The sequence below is a fragment of the Phyllostomus discolor genome, chromosome 3 (assembly GCF_004126475.2).
Source record: "Phyllostomus discolor isolate MPI-MPIP mPhyDis1 chromosome 3, mPhyDis1.pri.v3, whole genome shotgun sequence".
Lineage (NCBI taxonomy): Eukaryota > Metazoa > Chordata > Mammalia > Chiroptera > Phyllostomidae > Phyllostomus > Phyllostomus discolor.
In genome coordinates, this window is record NC_040905.2 from 61,212,666 (window position 1) to 61,225,649 (window position 12,984).

General features: G+C 38.5%; 2 protein-coding genes across 5 annotated transcripts in view; one reads left to right on the plus strand and one right to left on the minus strand.

Annotated features, from left to right (window-relative positions):
- The window catches only part of KIAA0825 (KIAA0825 ortholog), a 397,293-nt gene extending 385,177 nt beyond the window's left edge, over positions 1-12,116 (minus strand). For both annotated transcript variants that reach the window (XM_036020541.1, XM_036020539.1), the window contains exon 1: positions 11,937-12,116. The gene's annotated coding sequence lies outside the window, so the exon portion shown is untranslated. The remainder of the gene's footprint in view (positions 1-11,936) is intronic.
- Positions 12,105-12,984, plus strand: part of SLF1 (SMC5-SMC6 complex localization factor 1) — a 67,094-nt gene continuing 66,214 nt past the window's right edge. For 2 of the 3 annotated variants that reach the window (XM_036020543.1, XM_036020542.1), the window contains exon 1: positions 12,105-12,201. The gene's annotated coding sequence lies outside the window, so the exon portion shown is untranslated. The remainder of the gene's footprint in view (positions 12,202-12,984) is intronic. The other variant, XM_028516773.2, reaches the window with a different exon arrangement.

The window sequence follows — 12,984 nt, forward strand, 5'->3', positions numbered from 1 at the left end:
ACTGCCTATTTTGCAAAAATTAACAAATTGATCTTAAAATCCATATGGAAGTGCAAGGAACGCAGAATAGTAACAAGACATCTTTAAAAAGAACCAAGCTAGAGAACTCACATTTCCCGTATACAAAACTTATTACAGGACTACAGTAATCAAGGCTGTGTGGCAAGATAGGCATAAGGGTGGGCATGTAATCACTGCAATGGAACTCAGAGTCCAGAAAACCCATATGATATCCAATTGATTTCCGATGAGGGTTTCAAGAAAATTCAATAGGGAAATATTAGCCTTTTCAAGAAATGTTGCTGACAACTGGATAGCAGCAACAGGCAACAACATGAAGTCAGACTCCATCAAAAGATGTTCAAAAATTAATTTGGAATTGATCAAGGACCTAAATATAAATGCTAAAATATATAAAATTCTTAAAAGAAATCATAGGTGTCAATCTTCTTGACTTAGATAAATGCAAATTGAGAGCACATGAGGTACAACTTCACAGCTCACCAGAATAGCTAAAGATAAAAGATAAACAATAACAAGTGTTGAGGAAGGTGTGGAGAAAATGAAGTCCCAAACACTGCCAAACGGAAATGTCTCTCCCCTGCCCTGTCAGTGAAGACATTTCCTTAATAGCACTTTGCATTTTGTAGTTAGTTTTGTGATCTCGCCCACTAAACTGAAAGCACATGAAGACAGTTACTAGATTTCTTTCCTTCCCTCGAGGATATGATCAGTTAGGGCACTTATCATTCTATGGTACCTGCAATCACTGATTTATTTACCTCTTTCAACCTCTAGATTATAATCTTCTTAAAACAGGGACTGTTTCTTCTTTATTTTTGCATCCCAGAACCCAAACTATAAGGTTGACACAGAGAAAATATACAGAAGAAGTTACATTGGAGATCTCAATGTCTGGTACACACTCCCTGGTGGAGCCTCAATATTCTTTCAGGGGGTTGTCAAAGTCAATATTATTTTCATAATAAGACATTATATGCCATTTCACTAGGTTGACATTTGTACTAATAGTGCAAAAGCAATAATGCCCTAGCACAAAGTGCAGTCCCCCAAACTATATTAGTCGTATTAGTTTTTTATTGCTGTTGTAAAAAGTTACCACAAATTTATTATCTCACAGTTCTCCCGGCCATAAGTCTGAACTGGGTCTCACTAGGCTAAAACCAATGACTGGCAGGGCTGCATTCTTTTCTGGAGGCTCTGAGAAGAATCCAGTTTTCTTGCATTTTCTAGCTTTTAGAAGCTTCTCTCATTCCTTGGATCCTGGCCCATTTCCCCCATTTTCCAGGAGTTTTGTGGGTGGAGTCCTTTTCACATTGAATCACTCTGAATTCCTCTTCTGTCTTCTACCATTTTTGAGAACCACTATGATTACACTGAATCCATTTGGGTAATTCAAAATAAACTATTTTAAAGTAAACCGATTAACAACTTTAATTTTCTTTTCCATATAACATTCACAGGTGCCAGGGAGTTGAATGTAGGCATTTTAAGGGGTCATATTTCTTCACTGCCACACAGTTGCAATGAAAAAAAAAAATGCCAGGTTCATTTAACAATCAGACAGTAAAAGTAATTAATTCTATTAACCTTTTAAGTATACCACAGATTTTCTCAAAATCAACCAAATTGGACTGTCATTTCAAGGAAAATATTAGTGTTGTTAATGATAACATTAGAGCTTTCAAAGCAAAAATAAAAACTTCGGAAAATTCATATATTGTCGTATGGACAGTTTCCCAGTATTTTAAGATTTTCCTAATGAGACTGCTGGTGATATTAACATTCTTTTTTTTTGATATTGTATAATGAAATGAATTACGATTCAAAAGATCAGCATACCTCAATGAGTCCTTTTTTTTCCCATATGGCCTATGCATTATGTGACAAAATCATAAGTTTGTAAAGATTCATTCAAAGTTCAAGACAGACCAAGGGATTTTAAAGTAACAGAGCACAAAAAGTTCATTGGTATGATTTCAGACTCCCCACTGTAATTAAACTTTAAGAAACTATCACTTGTTACTGTTCTGGTGAAAAGGACATTGAAATACTTCTTTCTTTTCCAATTACATGTCTGTATGAGGTTGGGTTTTGTTAACTTTAACCTAAACATACTGTAACAGACTGAAGGCAGAAACAAATGTGAATTCAGCTCTCTTCTATTGACCCAGACATTGAAGAGTTTGCAAAAATATAAAATAATGCTACTCTCCCATTACAATTTTTGTTTTGGAAAAAAATATAATTATTTAAAAAAATATTTATGTTACTATGTATGGCTTTATTATTGAATTACATCTTTTAAAAATAATCAATTTTAATTTATAATAAATAAAAGTATAATTATATACATAAAAATTCCTCGAGGTCATCAATAATTTTTAAGTGTAAAGGACTCCAGAAACGGAATGTTTGAGAACTGCTGAGTTAAGTAAATGAGAAAACCCCAGAAAGAGTTTAAGTTACCACATAAACCTAGTCAAAACAATGAGCACAGACAGCCTCAGTGATACCAGGGTGTAGCAGGCAACACAAAAACTGAGCCTAGGAAGACAGCTCCTTTTGTAAATAGTCCTTTCTGAAACTCTTTCCCCAGTCAAATTGCTCATAGGCATCTTTAAGGGCAGGTATGAATATATGCTAGAAAATGAAAGAATAATATACTTTTTAAAATTATAAATGAATAAATTATGTGATTTTACACAAATCTTGTGTTTTAAAAATGAAAAGTATTTGGTGAACTGAAGCCTAAAAATGTAAAAAAGAATGGGTAAAGAATGTCACAACAATGAAGCACAAAATGATATTCACTGGTATTAGTAAGAATTAAAACCTTATCAGTATAATGAGCCTCAAAGAACTTCCTTCACTCCTTAGTTTAAATCAGGTAAACTCCAGTCTTAAACTGTGGCATTAGCTCTGTTCCTCCTACCCCCAAAAAATGGACTGTAAATTCAGCACAGCTGCTGAATGATAGAAACCATCTTCCTCACACTTAATGGTTAGAGTCAGGGAAGAGTTCTCAGTAGATCTTAGCAAAAAATAATGAAAATGACAGGAAAAAAACCTACCATATTAGCCAACTGGAAAACAGTAACTGTAAGTAAAGCAAACAAGAAGCCTCTTCTTAAAAACAGGAAGCCTTTTCCTGGAAGCATGATATAAAAGAAAGCTCTAAATTTAGATTCTTGAGACCTAACTTCTGGTTCAAGTCACATGTTTCAGGTTATCTGGACAAGTTAAATCACCTCTATAGTCCTCAATTCCTAATGTAAAATAAAGGAAGTTAGTTTAATCTTTTGCTTTAAAATTCAACTGTGATTCACAATAATAAATATTTTATATCCAAATTCTGAAGCCACACATATCTGAAACAAAAATGCAGGCTCATAGTCACCAAATTGATGGGGTTGTGACCTGCCATTTGAAAAGCATTGAACTGACTGATCTCCACAACTGCTTATTAAAAACAATATTAAGGAGGAAAGGACCCAGACAAACAAAACTATAATATCTAGATCTTTTTAACCAAAGAGGTATCTTTGTTAAGAAAGAAAATGGAAATTCAAATTTAGGCTATAGATATTAACATTACTCAGCTATTTAAGATTGCTATATTTGGTGCTGGCCAAAATGGAGGCATAGGTAGAAACATTTTGCTTCCTCGCATAACCAAAAGAAGGGTAACAACCAATTTAGAAACTATAAACAACCAGAAGTGCCAGAAAATCAAATTGTATGGAACTCTGACAAACAAGGAGTTAAAGAAACATTTATCCACACTGGTAGGAGGGGCAAAGACCAGAGATAGGCAGCCCAGTGGAGAGGAAGCATGACAAGGTGGTGGGCTGCTCAGACAAGGTGGGGCTGGCTGAACAGGAAGCTAAAGACTCAAAACCTCTAGCTGTAAAACACTGCGGGGGTTGCAACAGCTGGAGAAAATCCCACTCTCACAGGACAGTTCACTGGAAAGTGGGGCTAGAGTGGAGGGCACAGCATTGTTCCCTCTCTGACCCCTCCCCCATATACAGTGCCAGAATACAGCAAAGAGGGTTGCCTTGCCTGGCTGAATACCTAAGTCCCTGCCCCTCACAATAGAACAGGTGTGCGGAGACAAAGAAATATGGCCCAAATAAAAAAACAAATCAAAACCCCAGAAAAAGAGCTAAGTAGCGAGGAGATAGCCAACTTATCTGATGCAGAGTTCAAAACACCGGTAATCAGGATGCTCACAGAACTGACTAAGCTCAGTCACAAAAAAAAAGAAGAAATGAAGGCTACACAAAGAAAAACAGAGCAAAGTATTCAGGGAACCAGCAGTGAAGGGAAGGAAACCAGGACTCAAATCTAGGATTTGGAACAAAAGGAAAAAATAAATATCCAACCAGAACAGAATGAAGAAACAAGAATTCAAAAAAACAAAGAGAGGCTTAGGAACCTCTTGGACAACTTTAAGTGCTCCAACAGCCGAATCATAGGGGTGCCAGAAGGAGAATAATAAGAACAAAAAGTTGGAAACTCATTTGAACAAATAATGAAGGACAACTTCCCCAGTCTGGCAAAGGAAATAGATGTCCAGGAAGTCCAGAAAGTCCCAGAGAAATTAGACCCAAGGAGGAACACACCAAGGCACATCATAATTAAGTTACCCAAATTAAAGATAAGGAGAGAATCTTAAAAGCAGCAAGAAGAAAGGAGAGTTACCTACAAAGGAGTTCCCATAAGACTATCACCTGATTTCCCAAAAGAAACCTTGCAGGCAAGAAGGGGCTGGAAAGAAATATTCAAAGTCATGAAAGGCAAAAACCTACATTCAAAATTATTCTATCCAGCAAAGCTATCATTTAGAATGAAAGGGCAGATAAAGTGCATCCCAGATAAGGTCAAGTTAAAGGAGTTTATCATAACCAAGCCCTTATTACATGAAATGTTAAAGGGACTTGTCTAATAATAGAAGATCAAAAATATGAACAATAAAATAACAGACTCATAACTATCAACAATTGAAACTAAAAAACAAAAACAAAAACTAAGCAAACAAGTAGAACAAGAAAAAAATCACAGACATGGAGATCACATGGAGGGTTATCAGTGGGGAGAGGGACAGGGAGGGGAAGAATGGGGAAAGGTACAGGGAATAAGAAGCATAATTGGAAGGCATAAAATAGATGAGGGGAGGTTAAGAATAGTTTAGGAAACAGAGAAGCCAAAGAACTTATATGTACAACCCATGGACATGAACTAAAGGGGCGGGGAATGCTGGAGGGTGGGGGATTGCAGTGTGGAGGGGGTATAAAGGGGAGAAAAAAATTGGGAAAACTGTCATAGCATAATCAATAAAATATCTTTAAAAAGATTGCTATATTTATTGGCTACCTGGATTTAGAAATTTAGACAGCAGTTTTGTGTTCAACCATGTAATATCAAAAAATCAGTTGCTTAGCTGTTTGCATTTTTCAAGTGTTACTTGGAAGAGATCTTTTGATTCCTTTAATAGTACTCTGGCTAACAAAACTGTATTATAAAATATAAGATGTTGTTAGCCTGAGAACATGTGCCTCAAATGATAAGGTTGACATCTGGCAGCAGGGATTATACTTTTCTTAGGGGAAGTGGGGACAAGCAATGAAATTCAAGAGTTGAAATTTAAACACACTTGTAAATTATAGCTTGTGACAACTGTTAATTATTTTTACTAATAGCTAATAGTATATCAAGTACTGGGGTGACATGGATGCCTCTAACAGAAGAGTTTGGCTCAAAGATTCCCCATGGGCCTGGTTTAAGAAGCAGTTTGAGATACTACTGACCCTTCTCTCCTGCCTTCCTTTCTCTAGTCCTTCAGATACTTAGACCTGCCCTAAAGGCGCTGTCTCCCCACTCTTGCTCCCCTCTTTATCTTTCATGGGCACTTTCCCCTTGCATATCCAAACCCCTCTTGGCATCTGCTTCTTTGAGAATCTGAGCCAATATAAAGTGCTGACAAGTCCAGCCACCATATTAAACTTTATGCATCATTATTTCATTTAATCTCCACAAAAGCCCTGTGAAGATATTATTGCTATTCCCATTTTAAAAATAAGAATAGAAAAGTAACTTTCCCAGTGTCACACAACTAGTGACAGAGCTGGGATTTGAACTCAGTTCTGTTTGACTTCATAATTGGAGCTACAGACGTTATTTTAGAGCAATCAGACTTCACTAAATAACAACAAAAAATACAAGACTGATCTCTAATATAATTTTTCTGATGCCTATGTGCTTATATATATTATCACATTTAATCCTAATAAATCCATACAGCTCATGTTGCCATTTTACAAATAGACAAATTGGGGCTCAAGGAATTTAAGTAACTTCTTAAGATCATAGAAGTTTGTGAGTTTGAGCTAATGCTCAGGTGGTCTCTGAATTCAGCTCTTTTACATTATACTCCTTTACCTAACTAATCAAAATGGCAATTTGATAATTTTCATGAGAACTTAATTCAGCAAAAAGTCCCCAAAGGATTTAAACAGCTGTATGTTTGTTCTCAATTCCTGTGAGGGTATATGTAAATATAGAGATACTATAGCAGCCATTTAGAATATTTCCTAAGCTGCCTTTCGCCTTGTTTACTTGTATTTTAACTCAAGTTTATGGGGATATAGCTTGAGCATTGTTTCAAAAATCTGTCCCCAGTAACCTATCAACAATCGAGGCTGGGAGGCAGTATTCTTCTTCCTCATTCTCAGGCTTCTTAATATAATTATAATTTTTGCCTGGGCCTCCAGACTCAAAAACTTCCCTTAACCAGAGTTAACTGATGAGGTGAGTCAGCAGTCTGCAGAATCTCTACTTCTAATGAACAAACCCTGTTTCCCAGAAAAAAATAAGATATAGCCTAGCAGCGATCAGCATTCTGACTGGCAGAGGCTGATGTTGAACAGCCTGGGAGTAACTCAATGGTATTTGAATGCTAGAAAGGGGATGGGGTGTTTGTGGGGTTTTTTGTTTTGTTTCGTTTTGCTATTTGTAGAGAAGGCATCGCAGAAGGTCATGGAGCAGAAAGGAGGGCCAGAGCACAGGAAGGAGAGGCACGTCCAAGTCTGACCTCACCACGGTGATCCTAGAATTACTCCTGGGAGAGAAGAGCCTAAGGATCCTCTACCCAGATCACCCTGTGACTTTAGAAGGGAAAACTGAGGCTCAGAGAGAAGCAAATGGTTGCTTAGAGTCACAGACATCAGGAAAGATCAGGAGCCACAGAGGAGACAACAAGAAGGGGCAAGAAGACCTCAGAACTTGAGAGGCTCAGAACCCTAGTGCCATCACAGCTGGGTCCCAGCACCAAGCCTCCACCCTCGCTATGTGCTTGTGGACCAGTCCCAATGTGAGTCCATGTCCCCTTAGGGAGGAGGCCCAGATACAGGGAGATAGATGTCCCCTCAGAGTTCCCCCCCACCCCTGGGCCAACCTGTGCAGAGTTCACCAAAAAGAGAAGGGTGCTCCCCAGCAAGGAGGGGACCCGCATAGGGGTGGGGGTCAGCAGGCAAGTGAAGAGCTGAGGCTGGAGTGGGATCATGGGCAATTTTTCATTTATTTATACATTCTTATTTATGTAACGAATGAGTGTTATTTCCACAACAAAGAAATCAAATGGCAACCCCATCCCCCACCTCACCCTGATAATTCACACAAATCATTGCTTATTGTGAAAAGCCTAGTATCTTCAGCATGATCACACTGTTATCCAGAGCTTACCCTAAACTCAGCTTTTTTTCTCTTTACTATTAGCCTACACATATGAAGTAAAGTAGTCACTATTTTCTTTTCTGTCACCTTTTCATCCTTCAAAGGAACACTTTTTCATCTTGTCTCCCTACCAAAATCCTTACCATCCTTTAAGGTCCAAATCCAGCATTACCTTCTTCATGATGTCTTTCCCTATCTGTCCTCCTAGAAGCAAATTTCTTGTCTGTTTTCCCATCATGTTCTGTGTTCAATGATTATATGTAAACTGTCCCTCATAATACAATAACTATTTGTGTACATACCTTTATCTTTCCTAGTAGACTATAAGTGAAAAGATTTGTCACCTTTAGGTAATTTATAAAGCATTTTTATATCCACCAATCTTCTCTTATCCTTATAAGATTAGGGGAAAGAAAAATTAATATTCATTTAATGGCAACTGTGTGCCAGACAGTGTGTTGAGGCTTTCTATATATCATTGCACTTAACCCACACAGCACTCTCATGGATCCATTTCACATATGAAAACATAAGCTCACAAGGTTCACTGACTTACTGGGGTCATAAGCTAGCCAAAAGTATGGCTGAGTTGTTTTGTTTATGTTTTGATCTTGTTCTTTCCATTACAAAAACATAATTGTACATCTACCAATGTTGAAGAAACAAATACATAAATGTAAAACTCCAGTCATGGTTTTCTAGCACACTAGAACTGCTGTATTGAGTTAACACTTAAGAGTCAACTAAAGTCAGTGGATTTTAGAGCTGGAAGGGACCTTATAGACCATCTAATCCAACCTCTGAATGTTATAGATGAGAGATATGATCTTCAGAGAAATAAAATTCCCTGTGTATAAATATACCTAGTTAGCAGATAAGCCAGGATTGAAATCCAATTGGAGGCATATAGCGAAGTGGTTAAGATTATGGTCTTTGAAAATACTGTGGTACATTTACACAAGGGAATACTAAGCAGCAGAAAGAAAGAAGGAACTCCTACCCTTTACGACAGCATGGATGGAACTGGAGAGTATTATCTAAGTGAAATAAGCCAGGTAGCAAAAGACAAATACCATATGATCTCACTTATAAGTGGAACCTAATGAACAAAACAAACAAGTGAGAAAAATAGAACCAGAGGCATGGAAATAAGGAACAAAATGACAGTGACCAGAGGGGAAGGGAATAAGGGGATAACAGCAGAAAAAAAAGAGAAAGGTCTAGTCAAGGAACATGTATAAAGGACCCAAGGACATGGACAACATGGGGGGATTGACTGGGGGCGTAGAGTGGGGGAGAGCAATGGGGGAAAACTGGGACAACTAATCCAACAACAAAAAAAAGTCTTGAAAAAAAAGAGTTTGGTCTTTGGATGGTCTTTGGAGTCAGCACAGGTTCAAATCATAGCTCTGATACTTCATGCTTGTAACCTATGATGATTTATAAATCTTATCCCTCCTTCAGTTTTTTCATCTATAAAAGGAGGATAATAAAATCCTATAGCACTGTGAGGGTTAAATGTAACACTGCATAGAAGTAAGCAACAATAAATATTAGGTAGTCTCTTATAGCCTATCTCACTGTCCAGTTTTCTTTATAAGATACCACCATTGCCTTTTCTGCACAACTGTGAAGTGGACATAGTATTTCAAAGTCAAAGTGTGTAGCAATAAGTATGCATTTATCTATGTGATAAGTCCCTTTTAAAAAACACATACATAAGTACTTCTCTGTGGACTATTTTTTAATTGTTCATTCAGTTGTTTATTAAGACCCTACTTACTACATGTTAGGCAGAGCGCTACATGGCAGGGTAAAAAACTTATATAACCTTAACCTTCATAAGCACTGAAATGTGACTGAAAACAAAATATTGCTGAGACCTACCTGTGGGATACGCAAAGCAAATATCTTTCATATAGTTAGTTAATACAATATAATAAAATGCACATTAGAATTTGAAACTAGTTATGTATATTGTTTTATAATTGTGTCTTTCAGTATGATTTTTTTTAATTGTTCTGTCATTTCCAGTATTCATCATTTCAACTATATTTTAGTGAATTCTCTAACAATTAGGCTATTTCTATTTCTCTACATTAAGTAGAATATTGGAATGGGCAGGTTTAACTAAGCACATTCCCTTAAAACGTATGATAATTACCATCTGTTTGAAGATTATATGAATAGGGAAGAATAGTTTTCCTAATAACCAGTAAATAGTAACAGTTCTTTACAGGACATTACAAAATTCAATTTTATGAATTTGTGCTCATTCACTCACTTTCTCTTTCTCCATACCTCCACACCATGCATAAGGGTATAATGTATATAAATGTGTGTGCAAAGTTGCCTAAAGAAAAAGCCGATATAGCTGGATTTAGGGTCACCAATATATTGATGGTCTCTAGATTGCTTATATTTGTTTGAGTTAGGATAATAAAACTGGCCAAGGATCAACACATAAAAGAAATTGAATTATTCGTATGTCATACCTTATGGTAATTCCTAAAATCCCTAATACATCCCTTCATCCTTAACACATTAACATAAGAAACTAATTCTTTATTTCCTTAACACAAGAATGGGATATATCATCTATCCAATTTTATGTGAGAGTGAAAATGATTGTTATGATTATTATGAACATGGTAAAGAAGCCAAAGTGTGGAGTCAGGTAAATTGGGTTCAAATCTCAATTGTCATTGAATTGCATAATTTGTGGGAACATGTTTAATTATCAGTCACACATCTTTAGGTCTCAATATAAAACATTTGCAAAATAGGGATAATATGATTTTTCTTGTAGAACTGTAGTAAGTTTAAATAACATAATGAATGTAAAGTGCCTGGCAGGCAGTAGCTCTTTGTGGTTAGTATTAGTGGCTGGCTATATTAATTTGAAAGGAGGTATCACAAATCAAGAATCATTTGTTTTCATGAGTTTAAAACAAATCAGTGCCTACTTAAAAACTAGTTGCTATATGGAAACACGTAACCTCCCTTAAATTATTACAGTCTTTTCAATTGGAGAAATAAAGGGAAAACACAAGATTCAATAAAAATGGCAAAACTAGGATTAAAGGAGGTTATAAAAAGTTTGTTGTTATTAATCAGCAAGATAAACACGATGCAGTACTTTCAAAAAGTGAAAAGGCACTTGCTGATGCATCAGAGGCCTTGAATTGAACATACTTATTACATTGTTATTTATGGTAGTTATCCTTAGAACTTATTTTACAACTGGATGTTTTGAAAAAAAATCCATCAGCTGACTTTTCTGAAAGACAGAGAGATTATTTAAATATAAGGTGGTGAGGAGTGAAAAGTATTTACCTGAAGAAACGGCATTACTCAAAGAAAGTCTCCAAGGTTTACTACATTGCGTTTTTTTTGGAATTTTTGTTTTTTAATCTTGGGCTGAATGAGCACCTTGCCTCATATTATCCCTTTGCTGGAAGCAATTTCTCTTTACAACTATTCTGCCTACCTCAGATCTCCAACCAAAATTCTCATGAATCCTTCATCATCAAGGAAGCCTTGGCAGTAAGTCAGCACTCCTTTCAAGAAGGTGCACATACTTCCTGATCACTGGTGTTTTCAAAAGATGAAACATGTAATTAAAGTGCATGCTTGAAATTTTTGACTTGTTCTCTTTCTCATTAGGGGACAGCAACCAGGAAAATAAAGACCATTCTCACACAATTCAAAACTGCAGCGGAAACGCTGAATCAATTCTAAATCAGGCACAACCTCCTCATCCAACTTCCAAAATGGTAAAAAGGTGTCCACGACTGCCTCCTTCACAGGCACTGCAAAGCAATTCTCGAAAATCGAGAATGACAAACCCTGCCAACGGGAGAGTAAGAACGCTGATTATTGATAGAGAGACTAGGTACTAAACCGAGTTGGGGTACCTGTGTCTTTGGCGTTGCCTAGCAGGGACACTTGGGGACGGGAGGTCAATTTCCAACTTGTAGATAGATACTGCGAGTGCAAAAGATGGTAAGCCGAGATGACAGGGCCTTCTCTAGCAGCACAGGCGGTTAAGCGCCACAGGGATGGATGGGGACTCTCTGGTTCAACCCTCTCCCGCTCACTTCTAGGTCGAAGGAAAATGCTGTACTGTCCTGACCGGAAATAGCAGGCCCAGGAGGCAACTCATAAAAATCACTTACCGTATCCCACCTCCTACGCCGGTCTAGCAGGAGGCTGGCCAGCAAGACAGAATCTAGCGGGGCGCCCTCTGTGACCACCTGACGACGGCTGGATAGCGTCACTGACAACCACCCGGAAGTAAAACAACAGCTTCCGGGGCCAAGAGCGCGCGGCGGGAAATTATTTCCCAGAGCCCGGATTAGCGAAGCAGCGAGTGCTGCGGCGCCAGTCGTCTTCCTCTTCACCACCGCCACCCGAAGGAAGTAAGACACTCCGTCCTGGAAGGTAAAGGGCCTCAGCTCGGAAGACACAGTGTACCCTGACTGTGGGGATGTTTCCTGCGTGCCCCCAAAGTTTCTTCCACTCCGGCTGTGAGGCTGGGAAGGGGCTGGGGTGAACCGCTGCGGCGCTGCTTCTTCCGATTTTCGCAGCCGCCGTTCCTTCTGTTTCGCAGGAGGAGGAGGCTCCCTCGCGTAGGTGGGCTACAGCCCCAGACCCCGCCCCGCTCCGCCCGCGCTGCGGAGGGGACGGCCACCGACCCCCCTCTGCAGGACTGGGTTGAGCGGCTTCCCCGCCTCCTGTTTGCGCTGCTCGGCTGCTCTGTCTTGTGAAAGCCAGGAGCCAGGCCTACGCATCTATCGTTTCCATAGAACCGGCCGGGACGCTTCTCCCTGAGCCCCAGATTCTTGGCTGCTTTCCGTAATTTCGCGTCACTGCAGGTGGCTGGGATCCCCCAGGCCCACCTCCCTGTGACGAGGAAAATGGTGTCATTCTTTTCTTCATAGTAGAATTTTTAAACGTATTCAAATGGTAGCATGTTTCTGCAGCTTACTGTAGGCCTTTAAACAAAACATCCGTACACACGATCTCCTAAAAAGGGGGGGGAGGCCTGTTTTCCTTGATATTATAATATTTTAGCTGCGTGAAGGCTTGGAACAAGACTTAATGGTAATTCTCAGATTTCTTTCACTCCCAAAGCCTCTGATTAAATACTGGCAAAAAGTTGGACTTACTCCGTTACTCCAAATCAGAATTTGACGCAGAAATTAGAGTTGATTTTGGAAGCGC